Source organism: Choloepus didactylus, chromosome 3 (assembly GCF_015220235.1).
Source record: "Choloepus didactylus isolate mChoDid1 chromosome 3, mChoDid1.pri, whole genome shotgun sequence".
Lineage (NCBI taxonomy): Eukaryota > Metazoa > Chordata > Mammalia > Pilosa > Megalonychidae > Choloepus > Choloepus didactylus.
Genome location: NC_051309.1, coordinates 72659738 through 72684026, shown reverse-complemented (window position 1 = coordinate 72684026; position 24289 = coordinate 72659738). Strand labels below are relative to the sequence as shown.

Genomic DNA, 24289 nt, shown 5'->3' with positions numbered 1-24289 from the left:
GTGGCTTGAATCCCAGCTCCATCCCACAGAGAAAATTATTTAACCTCTTTGAACCTCATTTCCTTTCTCCAGCAGTACAACAGTATCTACCTTATTAAGTGATGTATGTAGACTAGTTAGCACTAATTTGCACACAGGTAACATTTAATGAATGGTAACCATTATTAATACAGGACTTATGTTTCTCTTAAGCACAGGTTCCTTCCCAAGCAATTTTCAGAAATTACCTTTCCAGCCCTTTGCCCTCTATACCCAGTAAAGAAGATCCCAGGGTCCTCTGATTTTAACATTATTTTAACTATTTCCTTCTCATGGAAAACTCAAAATATTTCTTACTCAAATTAAACCAACGTTTCTTTGCTTCTTTCAAGAAAATAAGCCACATGTTTCCACAAAGGTGAAGAACAAAAATTGTCTGCAAAGTTTCTGGCAAAACAAAATCCTTTTTGTTCAGAAATCATCTTAACTTGTTCTTTAATGTAAACAGAAGTAGAGAATAGACAAACTTGTCCCCCTGTTTCCCCAATAAAGTTAGTTCCTTACCCATAACATGGGCAGAATTGCCTTCTCACACCCTTGAAACAACCACCTGGTTATGTCCCCAGGGTTACAGGCAAAACATTCTGTCTGACCTGAAGATGAAAATCCACAGTAGCTTAGAATCCTGGAGTGCTTAAACTCAGGAACTTCACCTTCAAGAAGGGGCTAGAATCAGTGGAAGAAATATTATCAATGACTACTTTTCTGTTTTATAGAGAATAAAAGGACAAAACAAATCTATTGACAGGTCTATGTCTGTCCTGAAACTATTGTCTCCTTCAATTAAAGAATCAAATTCAGGCCAAACCCACAGATGGGAGTCATTTTAATTTTGGCAGATTCTAAAAGACCCTCCGAACCAGAGTTATCTTGTACTTTTTGCATCTCCAATAAGACATCTGTCCCCTTTGAAATAGAATCTATTAGTCCTTTTCCATTTGCCCTTTCCTTTCTATTTCTATTACCAACTGTGCCAGTTTGTATATATTATGTCCCCAAGAAAAAGCCATATTCTTTAATGCATTCTTGTGGGGGCAGATTTATTAATCTTTCTGATTAGGGTGGACTTCTTGATTGAATGTTTCCATGGAGATGCAACTCACCTAACTGTAGGCGATAATTTTGATCAGATTATTTCCACTGAGGTGTGGCCCCATTCATTCAGTGTGGGTCTTGATTAGTTTACTGGAGTACTTTAAAAAGAGCCATACAGGCCCAGATGCTTGCTGATGCTAACACTTAGAGATGCTTGGAGGATGCCATTTTGAAACACAACCTGGGAGCAAGCAGACACCAGCCACATGCCTTCCCAGCTGACAGAGGCGTTCTGGATGCCATTGGCCTTTCTCCAGTGAAGGTATATTCATGTTGATGTCTTAGTTTGGATACTTTTATGGCCTTAGAACTGTAAAGTTGTAACTTAGTAAGTCCCTTTTATAAAAGCCAATCCATTTCTGGTATTTTGCATAATGGCAGCATTAGCAAACTGGAACACCACCTCTCAAATATTGATTGTCTCTCAACTGGCTGTTCTATTTCTTACTTGATCCAGGTGATCATCCCAAGGGCAACCAGAACAATCTTCCTAAAATATTGCAATCATGTTATCTAAATAGCTTCTTGGTTTTCCAGATAAAGTTTTTAAGCCTTAAACAGGCTTTCTATACCTGGTACCACCTAGCTTTTTATTATCTCCCATTTATTCCCTATGCAAATTATCTACTTGAATTAAATTTGTCTTCCTGTTCTTTGCTGAATACATCATATTATTATTTTCCAAACTTACCAGTTTGCTCAAGCTACTTCTGCTTAGAATTTCATTTACCCTGTTTCAGGCAATTGCTGTCTCCACTGGATAGTTCTTGCCAAGTGCTCACAGATTCTTTTTGAGCTGTTCCATACATATGTTTTTATGTGTGTGTAGTTTTTTTTTGTTTTGTTTTTTTTTTTCTGTTTCTTATCATATGATCTGGCTGTCCTTACCATAGCTGATTGAATTAGGGTTGGATTCCTGTCTCAGAAGTCTATGACATGTCTTAAAATGAAAGCTTTCTTCAGCAGGGATACCCTTTATTGGATGATTTTCTGGCCAACCAAATTAAATCTCATCTCTCATGGGTGAGTCAACAAACAGTAAGGCAGGCAGAAATAGAGAAACAGAAAGAGAAGCCAGAGGCCCTGAGTAAAAAGAAACCACAGAGTCAAGAGCAGGAGAATAAAGTGCTGTTAGTAGCACAAAGGATAGCAGAAGTAAAAGATGAATCAAAGCCAACTCATCATATAAATGGATTGGTTCCAGGAGAAGGAAATGAGAGATTCTCATTTCTGAGAGGTATTTATTAGAGTTGCTATTGTCAGTGAAACTTTTGAAAAATTTTCAGAGCTATTTTTGTACCTAAGCTATTATTGTGTGCATGTGTGGGGGTTACTTGGCTAAAAGGCTGTGAATCAGGCATATTACTGCTCCCTAAAAAAAGTACATGTCTCCTAACTATATTTTCTTCTACTTTTCTTTAATTGATCATAACTTTAACCAGATTTTTTATAATAAATATGTACAACTTATATAAAAGAAAATTATTTTCTTATTTTGTATTTCATTTTATAAGATCTCGCCCAGCCTGTTACAAGTGACCACTGCCTTCTTGGTAGTTACATGACACTTGTCTTTTCCTCTCAGAGACTGTTCTACTTATGTTTACTTGTGTACATACCTATCAAAACTGATATCTATCTGTCCAAACTGATGGTCAACTTCTGGGCAGTAACTTATCCTTAAAGTCACTATTTTTTTTTTTATTTTTTATTTTTTTGTACCAATTGAGATGCATTTAATTTGGATACTGATTTCTGTGGTGTAAATACTCCCACCCTGACCAATTTTTAGCTACCAACATGACTTCACTGAAAATGGAATTGGGAAGAAGTGTGCAATAACACAACATTATATAGTATTTCTATTATACAGCTGAATAGAAGTAAAAATAAATAACTTCAAGAGCAAGGATACTAATAGAATTTAGTTGAAAGAACTAGGAAGTGGTGAGATATGGACAATGGTTTATTTACTCTTGTGGGTGGCAAGTGTTACATAGGAATACTATGGAGCACTAGGGAACCATATAACGAGAATAGCTCCATGCATTATTCTTGCATGTCTTTTTTTTCTGTAATATCCTCTGCTTCTTACTGCCTGAATATCAGCTTTTTTTTTTTTAAGGCTTACAGGTTTCAGGTCATTTGGCATCTCTCCTAGGAATCATTTTTTGATAACCTCTCCCTGACATAATTAGGTTTCCCTTTTGTATTCCACTGCATGGAATACAATGGAACACATGGAACAAAATGTGTCTCCATTACACAATTATAATTACAACTAAACTATAAGCTACTATGGAGCCATAGTCTCCAGCAGAGGGCTTGGTACATAACAGATATCCAATAAGTATTTATTCCAAAGAAGAAAACATGAAATTTTAAAATAAAAACACACCACCATTTACATTAGTATCAAAAAAATGAAATACTTAGGTACAAATCTAACAACATCCATACAAGATCTATGTGAACAGAAGTATAAAACTGATGAAAGAAATGAGAGAAGATCTAAATAAATGGAGAGACACTTGATGTTCATGGATGGGAAGATTCAATATAGTAATGTCAGTTCTCCTCAATTAAATATATAGATTCAAAGCAATCCCAATCAAAATCCAAGCAAGTTACTTTGTGGATATTGACAAATTTATTCTAAAATTTATATCTACAGCACAACACTAAGAAGAATAAAGTCAGAAGACTGATACTATCTGACTTCAAGACTTACTATAAAGCTAGAGTGATCAAGATAGGATGGTATTGGTGAAGGAATAGATAAAAGAGATCAATGGAACAGAATGGAGCCCAAAAATAGACCCACACAACTGATCTTTGACATAGGAGCAAAGGCAATTCAAAGGAGGAAGGATAGTGTTTTCAATAAATGATGCTGGAACAATCAATCAGACATCCACATGCAAAAAAAAAAAAAAAGACTCTAGACACAGTTCTTATACTTTTCACAAAAATGGATCATATGCCTAAACATAAAATGCAAAATGGAAAACTTATAGGAAATAATATAGGAGAAAAATCTAGGTGACCTTGGATTTGGCAATTACTTTTTAAATGCCATCCCCCCAAAACATGATCTATGAAAGAAAATATTGATAAGTTAGATTTCATTAAAGTTAAAGACTTCTTCTCTGCAAAGGACACTGTTGAGAGAATGAAAAGCAAGCCACAGACTGGGAGAAAATAATTGAAAAACACATATCTGACAAAGGACCTATGACATTCCAGAAAAGTAAACTATAGAGACAGTAAAAAAAATCAGTAGTTGCTGTGGGTTGGGGGGACAAGGGGAAGAAAGAGGGAGGGGTGAACTGGTGGACACTGTATGACACTGTAATGGTGGATACATGACATTACACATTTGTCAAAACCCACAGAACTGGACAAAACAGTGAACCCTAAAATAAAGTATAGACTTTTAGTTATTAATAGTGTATAAATATTGGTTCAACTGTAACAAATGTATCACATGAATGAAAGATATTAACAATGGGGAAAACTACATATGTGTATGTGGGGGGGTGTATATGGGAACTTTGTTAGTTTCTGTGAAATTTTTCCATAAACCTAAACTGCTCTAAAACTGAAATTTATTATTAAAAAAGGAAAGGAATTATTATTTTTTATTATTTTTTAAAAAGAGGGAAAGAGGGTGAGGCATTAGGAAGTCTGGATCCTGTGAGTGACCAGCATTCAATCAATTTTATAAATTGTTATTTCTCAGCTTTCACTTTCTCACTTGTCGAATATGAGATTAGACTACTTGAACCTTGACCTTAGGCAAATCACACAGCTTCAGTTTCCTTGTCTATGAAATGAGAGGAATAACAACCACATAGAGTTGTTGTGAAGATCAAATGAAATATGCATGTGAAAGTACACTTTAAAATTAAGTGTGACTGTTATTATCATCAAAATTTTTCTAGCTCTAATTTTCTATTATTCTGAACAGTGGTATGTGGTGCAATTATAATTATAGATCATTATTATCCTTTTACTTTTTCTTTTTTGGGCTGGTGTGTAGGGGGTACAGTGGAAAGTGGTTGGTCCAGTTTGCTAATGCTGCTGTTAAGCAAAACACCAGAAATGGATTGGCTTTTATAAAGGGGGGTTATTTGGTTACAAAGTTACAGTCTTAAGGCCATAAGGTGTCCAAGGTAAGGGGGTACCTTCACTGAAGGATGGCCAGTGGCATCCAGAAAACCTCTGTTAGCTGGGAAGGCATGTCATTGTCATGTTGCAGTCCATGAGGGCTTTGCCAGTCCAGACACCAAAGAAGACACCAGGCATTTTCTGATACATGAATTTTTATTCAGGGCTTACCAACAGAGTGAGAAGTCATGAAGAGATCATGATGGCTATCTTAGGCTGGGAGGGTATTGCATTTACAGGGTAGTTGACTGCATGATTAAAAAGGACAGCAAGCCAGTTATAAGGGTTTGAGACAAAGACATTCCTAAGGGTGCAAGCATGGGAAAAGAGGATCATTAAATAAACGAACACCACTTTGTACATGATTTTGCATATGATCAAGAGTGTGGGTTACATTTTGTGAATTACCAAGCACATACATATCAACAGACAACCACAATGTTTGGAAGCCAGCAAGCAGGTAGACTAGATTAACATTTGGCAGCGGGAGGTCTGGGGTACACGTACATCTTGCTCTTTTGTGAGACTAAGAGTTTCTCACCTCTGCTTACTTCCTGTTTCACATTTTAAATTTACATTTTAAGGTTAATTTACCCTTTTTTCTTTACTGGCTTACAAAGATGATAGGTTAAACATTAGCTGCCTAGGTCATGCAGACTGCTGTGCACCAAGATCTGTAGGCCTGTTTTGCTCAGGCCATGGGCTGCCACAATCCACCCCTGCACAACAGTTTGCATTGAACATAGGACAGACTTTATATCCATAATTCACAATAACAATACAATAAAAAACATAGTATTAATATACTGGTACAGAGAGATAAGCCTATTAGCAAGTGGTGCTATGGCCAAGTTAATGAGTTCCAACATTTAGACAAGAGAATTATTACATAAATGATCACCAATTTGTATGTGATTTTGCATATGATCAAGAGTGGGGGTTACATTTTTTGAATTACCAAGCACATGCATACAACATTGAATATTAATTGGAGCACAAATAACTAAAGGATGAAACTACCAGGCAGTCTGCTTTATTCTATATCTAGTTTTTACCATTTTTCAACCTTGACCATTGTGAGGTTTTATCATTAAGCAGTGATATTGCTAGTTTTTTAAATCATTTTTTAACCTTGACCACAGTAATAAATTTCCCTTTCCACCAACTTTCTGCAACTTTCTGTATTCATTCAGGTTTTGTTCCATATCCTCTCCTTTCTTCACTCTGAAGCAACCTGTCATTTAGGACAAAACTACTTTCTTTTTCCTTCAATAAAAACATCCCTCATACCCTCTACATTCAAGTCACCAAAACAGTTCTGGAAATTGTTCTTCAGCAAACATTTCACAACTTATTACCATTAAAATAAAACTTGTTAGAATAATGCTAAATACTCAAAACATTTTAGTTAATGAACTATTGAAATAATAATACACATCTTTAAAACAAAAAATAACAACACATGTAAGCATTAAATTGGACAGCTGAGTGGTTAAATATATATGCTGACTCTTCATTAATAGAAGAGTTCCAGGTGACAGGGTTTTAAACACCATATTTTCTCCCCCTGCAGGGAGCCCTTCAGAGTCAGATCTATAGTTAGTTTCCTATGTAATTCTAATACCCATGGACCTAGGATTCTCAACGAGTGTGGCTGCATGGGCCAGAACCACAGCCGATTGACCTTATTTTCCCCAATTTCTAGTGGTTGTGGCACAGGCAACAGAAAGTTATCACTGCCCCATTGTGGCTTAAAGGCAGCCAGCCCCTTTATCTGAATTTGTAAGGCCTGCATGGGCCCAGCAGTTACAAAGTCCACAGGGGTGGGAGCTGGCTGCTTTGGGTCTAGAGTTAATGCTGATAAGGTCACTGAGTTTCTATCATCCTTAAGTGTTCCTTTAAAAGGCCATTCATTCTTTCAATTAACCCAGCTGCTGTGGGATTACAGGGTAAGTGAAAAGTCCAAAGGACATCATGTTCTTTAGCCCAGGCCTGGGTTAATTGTCTGATGAAGGGGGATCCCCCTATCCACATGTATGGGGACTCTGAAAAAAGCATTTAATTTTTCTAAGCTACCTATGGTAGTTCATTGGTTGACCTTGCCCACTGGGAAGGCCCAGCAGCAATCCTGTAGCTGTATCCACAGTGGTGGAGGCATATTTTGCCCCTTTGGACAGAGGAAGGGGGCCAATATAGTCTACTTGCCACCAGGTGACAGGATTCTGGTGTCCTCGGTGCCTGGTTTTCTGCTGCAGTCATCATTGGTGTTAGGCTGCAGAATTTTACTAGGGCATTTGCTTCTATGCTACCTGGTAGTGAAATGGTGTTGTAGGCAGAGACAAAAAAAGCAGTTACCTTACATTTGTGGCAGGCAGTCCAGATGTCTTCCCACCAGATGGCATCAGTACTGGGCTGGACAGTCACGGCCATCCAGGTATCAGGTTGCCCATGTGCCAATCCATGCAAAGTTGAGTATATTTCCTTGTCCATCAATGGTGGACATGGGAGGAGCCACCTTGGGGTGACAGACAGGAAGCACGGCATGCTGCTTTTCCACATAGGAGACTGGTCCTAAAATTTCATGCATCTCTGTACATAAAGAGCTGTTGTTAAAAATGGCACATCATAGGAGATAGACTTTTCATTTTGTTAGCATGCTCATCTGAGCACTCCCCAAATGGGGCTTGTTTATAGCATCCCATATCCACCTACCTGTAGGGGTACGGTCTTTGTAAGGTCACTGGACACCTTTGAGTTAGACCTTTAACTTGTAACAGAGCATTATAAGCTGTGCACAATTGTTCTTTTAAAGGGCTATATCTGAATTCCGTGCCCTTCCATATTTAGGACCAGAGTCTAACAGGTACATATTAAGCTTATTGTATTTGTCACAAACCCCACCCAAAGTCAGTATCAGCACTGGCCACATCCAATTCATGGGGTATATTGGGGTCCAGCCCCCCTTAATACCTGTGTTTGTACAATAGTTCACTTAGCCTTTTTAAATACAGCCTGCCATGGAAAATCCCATTCCCACATTTTTCCTTTTCTAATTAGGGTGAACAAAGATTTTAAAATTCATACTAAATAGAGTATAAACACTTTCCAATAACTTAATAAACCAAGAAAAGCTATTAACTGTTCAGAAGTAGGCAATGTGGGATAACTTTGTACTTTAACAATAGCTGAAAGAATAGCCTTAGTTTTACCCAACCAGACAATACCCAAGGACTTGATAGAGTAGTCAGGCTCTTCTGGAAGTTTCCACTTTGAAGGTATCCTTGTGGAAGCACAGCAAATGTCCATTGTTGTTTTCCCCAAGTGAAGCCTAACATAGGTTGACTGGAAGAATCTAAAAATATGCTAAATAACAGTATCAAGGTTTAACATATAGTTAAATTAGCTTAAATGAGTACTCATTTTGCAACAAGGCAGCATTCCACCTCCCTAAAACCCCACTGTAGCAGGGTTGATTGAAAGAATCTAGAGGAACGCTAAAGAAGGCATTATTAGAAAGATCTAACACAAAATGTAACAGGCCTAACTTCGTGCTAATATCTTGGAGCAATGTGTTGATGTTTGGCACAGCTGCAAAGGGGGGGTTAACTTATTTATCTCTCCGTAATTAACATTCTCCAAGAGCCATCAGATTTCTTTACCAGCAGGGCAGAGGGCTCTCTGCACAAATCACGTGTTTGAGTAGACTTTCTTCCAAGGTTTTAGTGCCTAGCTTAACAAGCCATTGCTCCTTAGGTAATGTACTCCACAGTTTATAGGGTAAGTCCCCTTCCAGTGGCCACATTACTTTGCATTGCTTTACCAGCCAATTAAAACGTGAATGGGTCTCAATGTTAGTTCTCAGTGAGTAGAGGCTGCCATAAGGAAGGGTGAGTGGAGATTGTAGCCAGTTTGCTTATTATTTTATGTCCCGTAAGCAAGGTGCTATCTGCTCCACTATCCCATAGCTTTAGCAACCAGTTCGCTAATGGCTCTCTAGGTTTTTGTCCATATTAATTACTAATATCTCTTAATTCAGCTGGGGAAAACTCCCCGGATGAAATGAGCACCTTTTGATTAGAAGCTGCTGCTACTGCCCCACCCTCTTCCCTCCATGGGGGATCAGGGTGTTGAATTTTCTGTTTTAACCCTTTGTTGGACTAGAGGTCGAGCATGCTTACTTTCCTTAGTATTAATTTTCCAGTCAGGGGCTCATCATCTTTTGAGGAGGAATCAACAGGGTCCCACACTTTAGGGTCCCAGTTAGGGGAAGCTAGGATATGCCTAACTTGTCCTTTGGGCAGCTTATGCCCTCTTACTCTAGTGTGCTAGCATGCCAGTACTTCTAAACTTTTATCCAGAGCATCTTTCAATTCTGTTTGTGCTAGCCTCATATCTTTATCTAGCTTTAATTTATCTCCCAGGTGGCTTACGGCCACCATTGCTGCTAAAGCTTCCTTAGTAGTGGCACATACAGCCTCTAACAATGGCCAGCCCACTGCAGCTGTAATCTGGCATCCCTTTTTTTCTTGCTGAATCTCCAATGCTCCTACGACCTGCTGCAGGATGGCTACTAATCCCACTGGAGAGGTGCAAGCACCTTCATACTCTCCTGGTGGGTCTCATCCATTCAGGAGAGTAGCCACTCCTCCCCACACTGAAGTTCCAGGACACCTCAGTATCCCTCCTGGGGCCAATGCTCCTGTGGCCTGCAGCAGGACAGCTATTAGTCCAGCCAGAGAGTTATAAACATTTTCGTACTCCGTTGGCAGATTCCATTCATCTAGGAGGGTAGCCACTCCTCCCCACATAGACCTCCATTTATCTGGGAGGGTGGGCACACCTCCCCACACAGAGGCTGCAGGCCACCCCAGTATTCCACCTGGGGACTCCTCCTTTTCCTTCCCCAAGTTCATGTTATCAATGCCTGTTATTTCTTTAGTTTCCGGACTGGTGGCTATTTGATTCTCCTGGCAGTGTTCGCCAATTTTCATAGCCCATGAGGGCTATGCCAGTCCAGAGGCCAAAGAAGACACCGGACACTTTCTGATACATGAACTTTTATTCAGGGCTTACCAACAGGGTGAGAAGTAGTGAAGAGACCATGATGGCTCTCTTAGGCCAGGTGGGCATCACAGTCACAGGGAAGTTGACTGTGTGATTAAAAAGGTTGTCAAGCCAGTTATAAGGGTTAGAGACAAAGACATTCCTAAGGGTGCAAGCACAGGAAAAGAGTCTTGATGGGGGGAGGGTGGTGGTGATGGATAGATAACCACGACATTTGGGAGTCAGGAAGCAGATAGACTAGATTAACATTTGGCAGCGGGAGGTCTGGGGTACATGTACATCTTGCTCTTTTGTGAGACCAAGAGTTTCTCACCTTCTGTTTACTTCCTGTTTCATATTTTAAAGTTACATTTTAAGGTTAATTTACCCTGTTCTCTTTACTGGCTTCAAAGATGATAGGTTAAACATTAACTGCCTAGGTCACGCAGACTGCTGTGCACCAAGGTCTGCAGGCCTGTTTTGCTCAGGCCATGGGCTGCCACACTGTCATCTGCTCCAGCATTCTGGTTTCAAAATGGCTTTCTCCCAGGATGTTCCTCTCTAGGCTGCAGCTCCTCAAAAATGTCACTCTTAATTGCTCGTGGCGTGTTTTTCCTTTCTTAGCTTCTCTGGAGCAGCAGTCTGCTTTCAAAGCCCCTCTCCAAAATGTCTCTGTAAGCTGCAGCTCCTGTCTCAGCTACTGTGTGTTCTTCAAAGTGTCCCTCTTGACTGTAGCAAGCCCACTCCTGTCTGAGCTTATATAGTGCTCCAGTAAACTAATCAAGGCCCATGTTAAATGGGCAGGGCCACACCTCCATGGAAATTATCTAATCAGAGTTATCAGCTACAGTTGGGTGTGTTGCTTCTCCATGGAAACACTCAAAGAATTACAATCTAATCAATACTAATATGTCTGCCCACACAAGATTGCATCAAAGATAACGGCATTTGGGGGGGACGTAACACATTCAAACTGGCACAGCGGTTGAATATCAATTTGCAAATCCTTGTGAAACTCTTCAAATGAAGGTACATATAAGTAAGTTTGGACTTTGTGCCAGAGTTTTCTGAAGCAGCTTTTAGTCAAATTTCTAGGAACATTTTAGAAATTATGTGGACTAGTTGGAGCACAGGTGTACAGCCACTGCTTTTGTGCATGTGTAGCTGTGCACACCTCTGCAACATACAAGAAGAACCTTGACATAAGGTTCTTGGCTCCTATTAATTAATGCTCGCATTGAACTGACTCATTTGACTGGAAAAAACAGATCACATGCCAATGCAAACAGAGAAAGGTGGAATAAAAAAGGAGGAAGAGGAACCAGCACTTGAAATTTAAAAGCTGACTCATTTTACACTTAACCATTGCATTTGTTTTTCCAAAAACCCTTTGTGGAAAGAAAAACAAGGCATAAAGCGAACTGAAGGTTGGAATTAATACATGCAGGATTTCTCTAGGGGATCCAGTCTATCACCCTCAAGCCCTAACTTCAACCAAAATTTAAGCAGCCTGACAGACCTTCCTCACTTCCTTCCCTCCCTGACTTCACGGGCACTGGGCAAAGCACTCCTTTTTATGCCAAAATATGGCGTTTAAATATCGTCTTCTTGTTAGGGGTCTTCAAACTATACTGAGCGTAAGAAACATGGAAAATGTGTTGAAAATGTAGATGCTTGGCCTTAGTCCCAAAGATCAGATTCAGGAGCTCATGATAGGCCTGGGAAGCTGAAATTTTCACATGTATCTCAAGTGATTCAAGGGAATAATGTGATCAGATTTGCATTTTAAAATATGATAATTCTATTATCAGGTTAATGAAACACCTAGTGACTAAGTTTGGGGTAGCCCACTTCTGCAAATATTTATGGCTCTTCTTAAGAACTCTAGAATCAGACTCCTTGTTTAAATCCAGGCTCTGCTCCTTGGGAGCTGTTGAAATGGTCAAGTTAACCTCTTCGATACCGATCAAAAGCAGTAGGCTCTCTGCCTAAGGTGCTCAAATGACCAATTCCTGAGACACCAGGGTTTCAAAGAGAGAGGTGAGAACCGGGAGATCAGACAGCCTATCAGCCCAAAAATCTGCCTCCCCAAACTGCAATAATTCTGATAATTCTGCAGTATCAAAAAATGGGCAGGTTTTAGGATAATGAGCCCAATCGCTCCAGATGATGCAATTAGAAGTGATCTAATTATTAAGCATGTGCAGATTGATCACATGCTTAGACATGGAACATATGTAAGAAAATAGCTCCTTAATATGATGATGGGCATGAATTTTAGTATTATAATGAGGTATAGGTCTTATAGGTTAATGCTTAAGCTACTGCACATGTCAGGTGGGCCCCTTATGGTTGGATCCAGCTTCATTTATCAAGATAGCTTTGGAATTGAGGTGGGTTAGTTCTGAGCTGGCTGAAGGTCCTTCATTAATTAACAATAGGGGCTGTCTTTAGTGATCATAAGACTCCAAAGTTGAAAAACCAGATAAAATGGGTACAAGTAAGGGTCAGTCACAAGGTTTTCACAATCACAAGGGCACAAGGTAAAGTCTATGCAATTATTATCAGAGATCAAGGCAGCTGGATTATAGTTCAGAGATTTCAGGTATTTCCCTCTGTCTACTTTAATATAACAGAAAGTAAAAAGGAATATCTGTATGATTCAGTAATCATAACCATCCCCTCAATTCTAACTTTTCAGTTACGTCTTTGTACTTCTGAATCCTCATCTATAAGATTACATGGGGATCAGAATACCTACCTCATATGATTACTGTGCAGATTTAGCAAGTAAATACACACGTGCACCTAGTAATTACTCAAAGTATAGCAGCATAAAGTTTTGCTTACAATAAGTGATAAGGTTCTTGGGGCATGACTGGATGATTGCTTCAAAAGGGAGAGACTGCTGGTACTGTCTCTCCTGGGGCAGAAAAGATTGTGTTAGTAATATTGTGGCAACTCCAGGCCTGAACAGAACAGACCTGCAGACCTTGGCGCACAGCAGTCTGCGTGACCTAGGCAGCTATATCCACTAAGCCCCATACTATAATTCTCCTCTCCTTCCTGCATCACCCTCCAATGTCAAAGGACGTGTTCCTGGGTCTATGCTCTCCCACCCTTAGGAATGTCTTGTCTTAAACCCTTATAACCCGCTTGACCAGCTAGCTTGATTGTGTAGTCAACTTCCCTGCGAATGCGATGCCTGCCTGATGTAAGAGAGCCATCACAGTCTCTAAGAGAGCAGTCACGATCTCTTAGTGATTTCTCACCCTGGTGGTAAGCCCTGAATAAAAAGTTCATGTATCAGAAAATGTCCGGTGTCTTCTTTGGCCTCTGGACTGGAAAAGCCCTCATGGGCTGCGACAAATACTTATAATAATTTTATTTTACACTTTCCATGCATTTACTTATTGAGTTGCTTGGTAATAGATATTACTATTATTGATGTTTTTTTAATTTCCTTCTCACTGCTTGTTTTAAGAGAACCAATATTATAACAAGCCTGGAGAAGGAAATAATATCTGCTTTCCACAAGCACCTAACAGATAACATTAAAAGAGATAAGGAATAGGGAAGAAGAATCAGGACTCTAAGGAAGAAAAAGATATCAGTTTGAGTAAATATTTTCACCACAGACATTCGCAGAGGGTGGAGTACTGTAAAATGCTAAATGCAGATGCATAAATTATTTCACTAAATCCTCACAATAATCCTTTGAAATAAGAACTGTTATAATCCTCAACTTTAAAGAAACTAACAAGTAAGTTAATTCATTTGACCAGATAAAAGTATGTAGACGAGCTTAGACTTGAACCCAGAACTATTCATTTTAAATCTCCCATTTTAGTCTTCACACCAAACTGCCTCCCAGCCCCACTGAGTTTTGGGTGTCTGAAAAATATGAGTGACTGTGGCACCTTCTCTAGACTAAGTAAGACAAGAAAGGCCCAGTCACACAATTAGCTCTTAACTCCAATCTTGATGGAAAAAAAGGGAACATTTTCAGAAACTGTCTTGTAGTCATTCCTCCAAATGCCTGACCTTAACTTGATCCACATTACGTAATCCTTATCTCCAAAGGGTCCAGAAACACTCAAAACATATTTGTGTGTCCTCAAGTTCACTAAAGCATTTTCAGTTGAAAATATTGAGGACTGAGTAGCTTTGTGTAATGGAGGTAGGAAAAAAAAAAATCAGTTTAAACTAAAATTGTGCTACTTCTACCTTCTAAGAAGGGGGGTAGCATCATTCATGTCAGAAGGTAAAGAACAGTACAAAAGTACTGTTCCCTTCCCTTGTCATAAAGAATGGGGACAACACACATAAGACCACTGAACTAACTGTTCAGAAACAAATGTAAGCCAACCTCCCACCTTCCCTGTCTTTCTCAAGAATTGACTGATTACCAGGAGGAATGCAGGGCTTCTGCTATTTATGTGGAATAAGATTTGAGTCAAATTCATTTGAATTTCAAAGGACGTTCTATTTTAGCCGGTAACTGGATTACTCCTAAAAACAAAAGCTTTGGTGGAAAATTTGGTGTGCAGCAACAGAACCCGGGCTAAGCCAGAAGCGTGATGGAAATCCTTTTAGTGATCCATGTTTTTAAAAAATAATTTTTATTTTCTCTACAATCACAACGAACCACACACGTGTATAACTGTTCGCTTTGAGAGGCATAGGGGCCCTTTAAGGAAAGTATTTGGCATAAACAGTGATTGAGAAATTATAAATCAGTGAAAAAAATGAGCCGTCAGTAAAAAAGTTAAAGAATATATTTCCATATCATTAAATATTATTGACAATAATGTGACATAGTTCACCATACGGATGCTCTGTTGGAGTTCAGTCGCACACGGCTCTATTCAGTTAAGCAGAAAGGAATTTATTACTAGCTGTTAGATGGCTTACAAAATCTGGAACTGTGCAGCAGGCGCTGACTGTCCGGGAAAACGTTCATGCTCCAGAATCACTCCGGCGATCCTGTGACTCGGCCATCCACCGCCATCAAGGAACCGCCCAAAGCGGAGGCAGCGGCAGGCTCAACAATACCCGGGTTTTGGTTGCAGTAGTAAAAACGGCTGCTGTTGGCTGGCCTAACTGCTGGGGATCATGGGAAACGTAGTTTTTACCTTTCAACTTCATAGGCGCAGAACTCGTATTAGGCGTCAACGGGAATGGAGGTAGAGCAATGTCATTATAACTAATTTTACCCTTCCTCGAATTTTAAATTTTTTGGTTGTTTAAGTATTTTTCTCTATGATAGATAAATAGAATAAATTCCATAGAAGTGGAATTTCTGAGTCAAATAGTATGAATGCTTTTTAAGTTTTTGATTATTATTGCAAAATTGCCCTCTTGAAAGCTTATATCAGTTTATAGTATGTCCAGCCATTCTTGTTCCATGGTGTCAATCGAGATTAATATATTTGTTAGCACTTTTAAAAAGGGAAATGATCCATCTTTGTAAATTGAATTTCCTTCGTTAGTGAGTTCTAACATTTTAATTCTTGCCATCAGTGATTTACAATCAAGTCCTTAGAATATTCCTGTATTTCTCAGCCATGCATATATAAATTATCTTTTATGGTGAGGAAGTTAACGTGTTTGCTTTGTTTATACAGGCATAATTATTGCTAATTATATAATTAACTATAAGATCGAATGCCTCGTGTTGGTAAGTAGACAATAAAGTGAGTAGGTCTTTCAAATACATGCCAAGGAAACATTCTTCCTTTTACTGTCTTCAAAGTTAAACTTAGTTGAAGCCTGCGGGCCTGTAACTTAAGCAAGATTATGAAATTTGATTATGATGCAGCCAGTTGACTTTAGGTCCAAATGCTATACTTGACTTGTAAGCCTCTGAGTGTCTGTTGGTATAATTTTATAAGGGCTAAGGGCTGTGGGTTACCCTGACATGGCCCAGGCTCTGAATGTCTGGCCACTCATGGAAAGAACCATGGAAGGAAGGAAGTTCTGTAAGAAAAAGTTTTGTGACTCAGGGTGGTCTGAAAGGCCCAAACACACAGCCAGATCTTTATGCGGTCATCCCAACTGCAGGAATCTGTTGATGGAATCACTCTCCTTCCCAGATTTGGTGAGACCAAATGAATTCCAGGCTGTTAGGGCAACAGCTTCCATACTGTTGTCTTCTAGAAGGTGGCATGTATATACCCACTCTGAAATGGTGAGTTTTATTTTATTTCATTTTTTTACTGTTCTTGGAGCTAAAGATCCTCCCTGTTCTTCCCAAATAAGTGTGGGAGGCTCAGAGGAGTCATTAAAGAAGAGGCTTGTTTTACTGATATTTAGAGGAAAAAGAGCTTGTTCTAAATTAACCTTTAAAACTAGAATGCTAATTTTTGACCAGATGAAAACAAGTTCCTTTCTATATGCGTTATACTTAAACAGCATTCACTAAAGGCCTGGAGCTTATATCAGGTAGTTACATTAGACATTTATCTGTTTATTAGCTTCAACATTCTATTAGAATTAGTTGGTGTTCATGCTGTCCTGGTTTTAAATATTTTTAATTTTATCCCAGATCCCAAGGTTCACATGAAAAAATAACAAGATGTGAGGAATGCAACTGCTATGAAAAGAAAGGAAACTGAGAAACCTTTAAAGGAGGAAGCCAAATGAATGGGCCAGCAGAACAAGAATTTTAAAAAGCATAATAGATTTTTAAAAAGTATAGTAAATGTCCTTAGAGACCTAAAGGAGGAAATCAGAAATATGAATTAGAAAAATCAATTATGAAAGACCAATTGGAGATGCTGAGTATGAAAAATTTAAGAGCAGGAATAATTCAGTAAGTATTGCAGTATCAGATGAAGCTCACTTCTGTTTTGTGTTTTTCTTTTTTCTTTCTTTTTTTTTTTTTTTTTTTACTCAGGTTGAATATACCTGAAAAAGAAATTAGTGAACTGAAAGTTCGGGTAAGTGAATACTTCTAGAAGGCATCAGGAAAGGACAAGGTGGTATTACAAAAATTGGGGGAATAGTTAAGACACAGTAACAGAATTTCCAGGATTAAAGAATGATAGTATCTAGATGGAAAGGGTACAAAGAAAGTCTTGAAATAAGAGGAATTTGAAGCTAGAATTTTATATCCATTCAATTAGATGTAAGACTGAAATAAGTTATTGTAAAGCATATGGAAGGCTGACACACAAAGATCCTATATGAAAACACCTTGGAAGGAAGTGTCCCAGCAGGAGAAACAGTGAATCCAGAAGGTAACTAGGTGATGTGGGTAGTGTCAAAGAAGCAAAGCTTTGGATTGTATTTGGGTCAAAAACTATCAAGCCATCTTTAATACAATCAGCTTTGGTTAGAGACACAGACTGAATTGCTTTCTTTACTCTAGGAGTTTCATAGACTACTCATGTGTCAGGTGCGTCCTATGTATATCTCTGTGGGTTTATTGAAGGAATGAAGGCAAAAGAAATCCATGAGTTATTGCAACACAAGTTGTGCACATGAACATGAGCTATTTCCTGTTATCAGAAGAAGTACTTAAAATATATAACAACTCAGGTAGCACGGGGCACTGACCAATCAGAGCAGACATACATAGGGTGCTGGAGCAGTTTCCACGAGGCTTCTGCTGTGCCCTTCATGTGCTCGGGGTAGCATCTGTGTACCAACTGATACAGAATTATTTCAGTATTTTAGCAATTGGAGTGCAGTGCCTACTGGCTGAATCAGAACTACTCTGCCTGTGAGACCTGTTTGATGACTTCATGCAATTTTCTGAAACATGCTTTACTTGGTTTTTAAAACACACTTTGGGTAGATGTCACATTCCTGAAGTGAAACAATTTGGCATATCAGAGAGCCTTACCTTCTTTACATTTAAAGTCAGAAAATATGAGTAAAGGATGTTAAGTTATGGTAAAGAGAGCATATTCAAATATAATCTACTTGAGATATTCATCTGACAGGTCACCTTGCAAGGTTTTTCACATGGCTCACTGGGTTGTAAATATTCTGTATCATTTTCTCTCCTATATTTTAAGTCACAGCAATTTAAAACACAGAACCTATTAAACAAGCTTTGTTTCCTCTCCTGTAAACCTCAAGCAAATTGCAGCTGGAATCAAGCCTGGTAGATCTCAGCAGAGCAACAAGGACCTGTATGTGCACCCTTGAGTAAGAAATAAACTTTTGCTGTTGCAAGTTGCTGAGTTGTTAGGTTGTTTGTTACACAGCAAAAGGCATTCCTTCATTCACTTATTTATTCGTCCTTCATTCAATATATACTGAAGATATGCTATATGCTAGGCAATGCTATCAAAACCCACAGCTTTTTTTTTTTTTTTTCTTTTAAAAGGTTGATTAGACAAACCTCTGATAAGACCGTTCAGGAAAAGGAAAGAAGATGCCAAAAAATTGACATCACCCATAACATTCACATTCTACTGTTGAAACAACGCAACAGGGAAACCCAGATGGCTAATAAACATATGAAGAGCTGTTAGCCCTCACTGGTCATCACAGAAATATAACTCAGAGCAATTAGGGAGTCTGATATTATCAAATAGTCGTGAGGATGTTGGGAAATAAGAAACTTCCTATACTGCTTAAAGGAAAGTAAACTGCTACATCCATTCCTAAGAGCAACCTGGAAGAATCTGGTGAACTAATTATACTTTCTATGATGTAGCAATTACACTCCTTAGAGCTCTTACACATATTCCTGAGAATGTTTAACAAAGCACTATTTGTGGCTCTCTTTCAGGGAGATTAAACATACACCCAAAAAACAATCCTACACTCATTGTAAAGGTTACGTGTGTACCTAAGTAAACACAGAAATGACAGGCTAGAAGTGCATATATTAAGTAGTCAAAAATGTGCAAAGGGTAGGGATGGTGGAATGGTGTATGAATGGAATAAATAGTAAAATAAAAGTAGAAAAGAAAAATATAAAGGGCATTGGTAGATGTCAATAGCATGCAATGAAATGGAGCATGTGATCCATTCATTTTTGTGCATTCCATATTCTAAAATAATAAATGGTGGAATCAAGAATATGGGAAATAGGGTAATTTGAAAGATATGAAAATCAGTGCTCTTTGAAGATGGGCACATTGAATTCTCATGTCTCTGAAGATTCTCTGCTCTTAGATCCTTTCTAAAGTTAAAGGAAGATATAAATATCCCAATAGTTGTACTTTATTTCTGGTTTTAGTTTGGCAAATGATAGTAGAAGCTATAAAGCTGTAATTGATATTAGTAAGCATAAATGTAGAAAATATATTTAAAAAGAGAATGATGTATCAAATTCTTCAAAAACCTCACTTGTTCACATCATAAATATGCTAATTTTTTCACACTGAAATTTCTTTTGCAATTATCTTGTCAATTGGTATAATGGGTATTGATATGTCATCATTAGAAATTACTTTTAAGCCACCCTTTTATCTTTCTTTGATTATCATTAATGACCTTGAGTGAGGATTATCATTGGACCTCAGTGCCTCAAAATTTTTTGTCTTGCATTTACCCTAAGATCCGTATCCTCATTGTCTTGCTTACTCCCTATTATCACAAAAAAACAAAAGAAGGCAATGGGGTATACAGCAAAGCCTATTACAGGAAATGGCTGAAACAGTATTTTCTTAACTGTTGCATAAGAATAACAAGAGGATATCATGTTTCCGTGTAGAACATTTAATTATATGCATTTTAACATCACTGATTCCTCCTTAATTGATGGTGTAGTAAATGTTTATCATGGGAAATGTGCAGATTTTGCATCTCAGGGAATCTAATCTACAGGAAATTGTTGTTGATTAGAGTACTTCGAAGAGTTTAAGGCAAAGAGTATGTGTGTTGTAGGTTTTTGTTGTTTTTTAGGTTGAGGAAGGATAGATATTACCCATTTGAAAAAGAAAAATGTTAAAAACGTTATTGAAAACATTATTATATCACTCAGAGTGCAATTCAGTTGCCGTCTGTTTCTTTCATCTTCTAATTAGTGAACAATGTTGTGTTACTTATTTCTTTGGGTGAGTGAATTCAGAAAGAATAGCTTCAGAAAGATTACTTAAGGAAATTTATTATGGCAAAATGGTTGTATTCATTCTGGAGTTGGATGATGCTGCTGTTTTCCTTTTAATTTTTCATGATAATTATGGTTTTTTTCTGGTTATTCCATGTGAATTTTTATACAACTTCATTGCAAAAAGATTTGATTATTTTGAAATCCAAAGACATAACCATAATCTGTTTATGTTGGAACTATAAGGGTCCACTTATTTTCTTAGTATTTGCCTACAGATTGCTGGTTCTGTCACCTGTTCCTCATGATTTGTCCCCAAAAGAAGTAGGATTTATGAAACTTGTTCCACTTCTGATTTTGTTCTGTCCTTCTGGGTCAGGCTAAGTCACATACTTCCTGGTTCATTGCCACTATTTTATAAGTAAGGTAACTCATTAAGACTTGTAGTTCTCAGAAGATCAGTCATTCAACTCCCTGAAGGTTAATTACTAATTTAGCTCTGGCAGAGACACATTTCCCTTGTTATTCTCTATAAGTAGAGAAACTCTTCAGGGATCCACACTTTTTTTATTTCACAATGTAGAAAAGATAATATGTTCCTTCATGAAAACATTACCTGAAATTCCAAAATCTCTATTTGTAATATAAAACAAGCAATGTTATTTTTTATTTCGTTTACTGGTCTTTTGTTTGTCTGTTTGTTTTGTTTCTTTGCCTTAGGGTGTTTGACATGACCTCATAGACATACAGGTGATCTCTGGATCGGTTACTATGGCCTTACTAGTTAATGAGAAATCATGGGAACTCGCCCACATATACTGTATTTTCGTGACTTTTGAGTTGCTATCTTCATCAAATATTAGTTAAATATGGTATAATACATGTAGGGTCAAATAGGTAGGCTATTTTTTCTTTGAGTGGACTAAGATAATATTTAAGTTAGTTGGATAACTTGACATAAATCTATATAAAATTATCATTCTCAAGAATCCATTAATCTCATTGATATTAAAATCACAGTACTAAAGTAATAGCAGTACCTTTAATTTCTGAAATCTTTCTAATTCATAAACTAATAAAAGACATTAATTAACTTGGCAAAGATCAAACATTTAGTAAGAACTAAGAGCTAGGCTTCAAACATAACCTCTCTGATTCTAAGACTGGGGATCTTTCTACTCTATCACAATGTGGCAGAGACTAGCTATATGCTAAACAGTCCTTTTTCCTTTTATTGAGCACACAGAAAATTTGTATTTCATAGCCTCTCTTATAATTAGCTTGGGATCATGGGACTAGTTCTTGGGCAATGAATGAGGTGATAGATGTCGTTTCCAAACCTGGTTGCTTCATCAATGTTCTACATACTCTCTTCTGTCCAAGTGTATGGAGGTAAGATGAAAGAGCCTCACCATGGAAGGAACCCAAATCTTGGAGTCATCACTTGGAATACAGTTGCTGGGGAGAGCTACCTGATCAACATAAGGCTGTGACCTGAGCAGGAAACAAACTTTTATTATACTGCCTTTAAGTGGGTTTCTTATTACAGCAGCTAGTGATCATTACACTGATTAATACAGAAATTGGTAGCAGAAGTGAGCTGCTGCCATAACAATAATCTAAAATATATGGAAATGACTCTACTCTTGGCTGTGGATAGTGAGGAAACAAATATAGCAGGCTGGATACCTAGAGATCTGTTATGCAGTGGCAAACTTTTTGGTAAAGATGTTACCTACTGTTTTAGTTGAATTGTGCCCCTGTGATGGTTAGGTTCATGTGTCAACTTGGCCAGGTGATGATACCCAGGTGTCTGGACAAGCAAGTACTGGCCTAACCATTACTGCAAGGACATTTGTGGCTGGTTTATTAAATCATCAGTCAATTGGCTGCAGCTGTGACTGATTACATCAATGGAGGGCATGTCTTCCACAATGAGAGAATGCAATCAGCTGGATTTAATCCAATCAGTAGACGACTTTTAAGCAAGACAGATAGAGGACCTTTACTTCTTCGGCTGACCAGCAAAGCATTTCCTGAGTAGTTCATTGAAGTTGTCAGTTCGTTGCCTGAGGAGTTCATTGAACATGTTCATCAGAGTTGCCAGTCTGCTGCTTGCCCTATGGAATTTGGACTCGTGCATACCCACAGTTGCATGAGATACTTTTATAAATCTTATATTTATAGATATTTCTTGTTGATTCTGTTTCCCTAGAGAACCCTAATACAGCCCCCCTAAAAGATATGTTGAAGTCCTAACCTCTGATACTTGTAAATGTGAATTTGTTTGGAAATAGGGTCTTTGCAAATGGAATTAGTTCATTTAAATTGAGGTCCAACATTACTGGTGTCCTTAAAAGAACAGTAAAAGGGACACAGGTGGACACACACAGGGAGAAGTAGCCCTGTGACAATGGAGGCAGAGATTGAAGGGCTGCAGCTGCAAGCCAAGGAATGCCAAGGATTGCTGGCAAACTCTAGAAGCTTGGAAGAGTCAGGGAAGGATTCTTCTTTACAGGTTTCAGAGGGAGCATGGCTGTGCTGACATCTTGATGTCAGACTTGTAGCCTCTAGAACTGTGAGAATACATTTCTGATTTTTTAAGCCACCCCATTTATGGTACTTTGTTATGGCTGACCTAGGAAACTAAGATGCCTGCTTTTCCTTACAAGGCAGACAATGTACTTACTGGGCTTGTAGCTCTAGAGGAAGAGTGTAGGAAACCAAAATGTTAGCAGTGTTGGTTGAGACTGTTGGGTCATCGTAAAAGTATAGCAAGAGATGATCCCAGGAGAAAATTGGGCCCTTGATAAGCAGAAATGATATGGAAGGGGGAGAGAACAGAAATTCAGTGCTTTGCAAGCTGAAAAGATATAACTTCAAAATCCTAAACAGTAAAAGATGGGCTTATAAAAAGCTTCAAATGAAAAAAAAAAAAAATCCAGTACAACTTGATAGCTGGATAAAGAGACCCATAGCAAAAATCAGGTTATGGGCATGCTCTTCGTATGTTTTGTTCCAGGTAGACTCAAGGTAGCTGCCTTAATGTAAAAAGAGAGAGCCATAGGGAAGAAGCAAAACAAATGAGACCAGGGAATCATGTCTATGAAATAACTATTGGTATGGGCACTGGTACATAGAATTAACTGGAAATTAATAGATCAAAAAAATGTTTAACAAGTTTCCCAAAGAAACCACAGAATTGCAGTAAAAAATCCGTGGGCTATCAGGATTTAAAACAATCCGCAGGATCCCTACTTTGAAGGCAAGCTTTTAAATCTATATAGCCCTAAAAAGGGCACACTCCCTAGTACCCACTCAGAAGTGATCAAGGAGAATATTGGGGAAGAAGAAGCCTTCCAGAGGGTGGCAGGGGTCATAAGAACATGGAATGGGGGATTTCTCTGCAGAAAACATAACCAGGACCTAATCAAAACCTTCCCCTGCCCCCAGAGCAATGTCTGCCAATGGTATTTCAGAACTGGCCCAAACCAATGACTGCTGGGTTTTTTATTTGCCTTCCAAATAGCGGTGTTTATTTTGGTTATCTTATTCCTGCTCCACCATTGTAATTAGGTATGTGTTTGGATGCAGATCACCTGTCTTTTTAGTTCATTAGGTGTCCAGAACCTGGGGCATCATCTTGATTGGATGTAAAGGGCTGCATGTCAACTGGTAAACCTGGATTTTGAGCCAGAGATTAAAGATTTTGGGTTGCTGATTGGGGTGAATGTGGTTCATGTGTGGGAGGATGAATAAAATGGATAATGGGTGGCCAGAAGCGAGGACTGAGACAGAGACTAGCTAGATGCTCACCAATCTTATTTCCTCTTCTTTGGCAAATGGGAATAAGACATTTCAAAGCCCTTCTTGTTGTTAAATCAGTTAGATTATGTTCTTATGACTGATACATAGAATGTGAGCCAAAGT

At 38.4% G+C, this 24289-nt stretch overlaps 1 protein-coding gene and 1 long non-coding RNA gene across 2 annotated transcripts in view; both read left to right on the top strand.

Annotated features, from left to right (window-relative positions):
• LOC119530298 (UDP-glucuronosyltransferase 2A3-like) overlaps positions 1 to 24289 on the top strand; it is a 352297-nt gene that overhangs the window by 170311 nt on the left and 157697 nt on the right. The gene's annotated exons all lie outside the window — the stretch shown is intronic.
• LOC119529474 lies at positions 16024 to 19385 on the top strand. Its single transcript, XR_005215874.1, has 3 exons — positions 16024 to 16537; positions 17246 to 17288; positions 18686 to 19385. It is a non-coding gene; the product is annotated as an uncharacterized LOC119529474 (long non-coding RNA).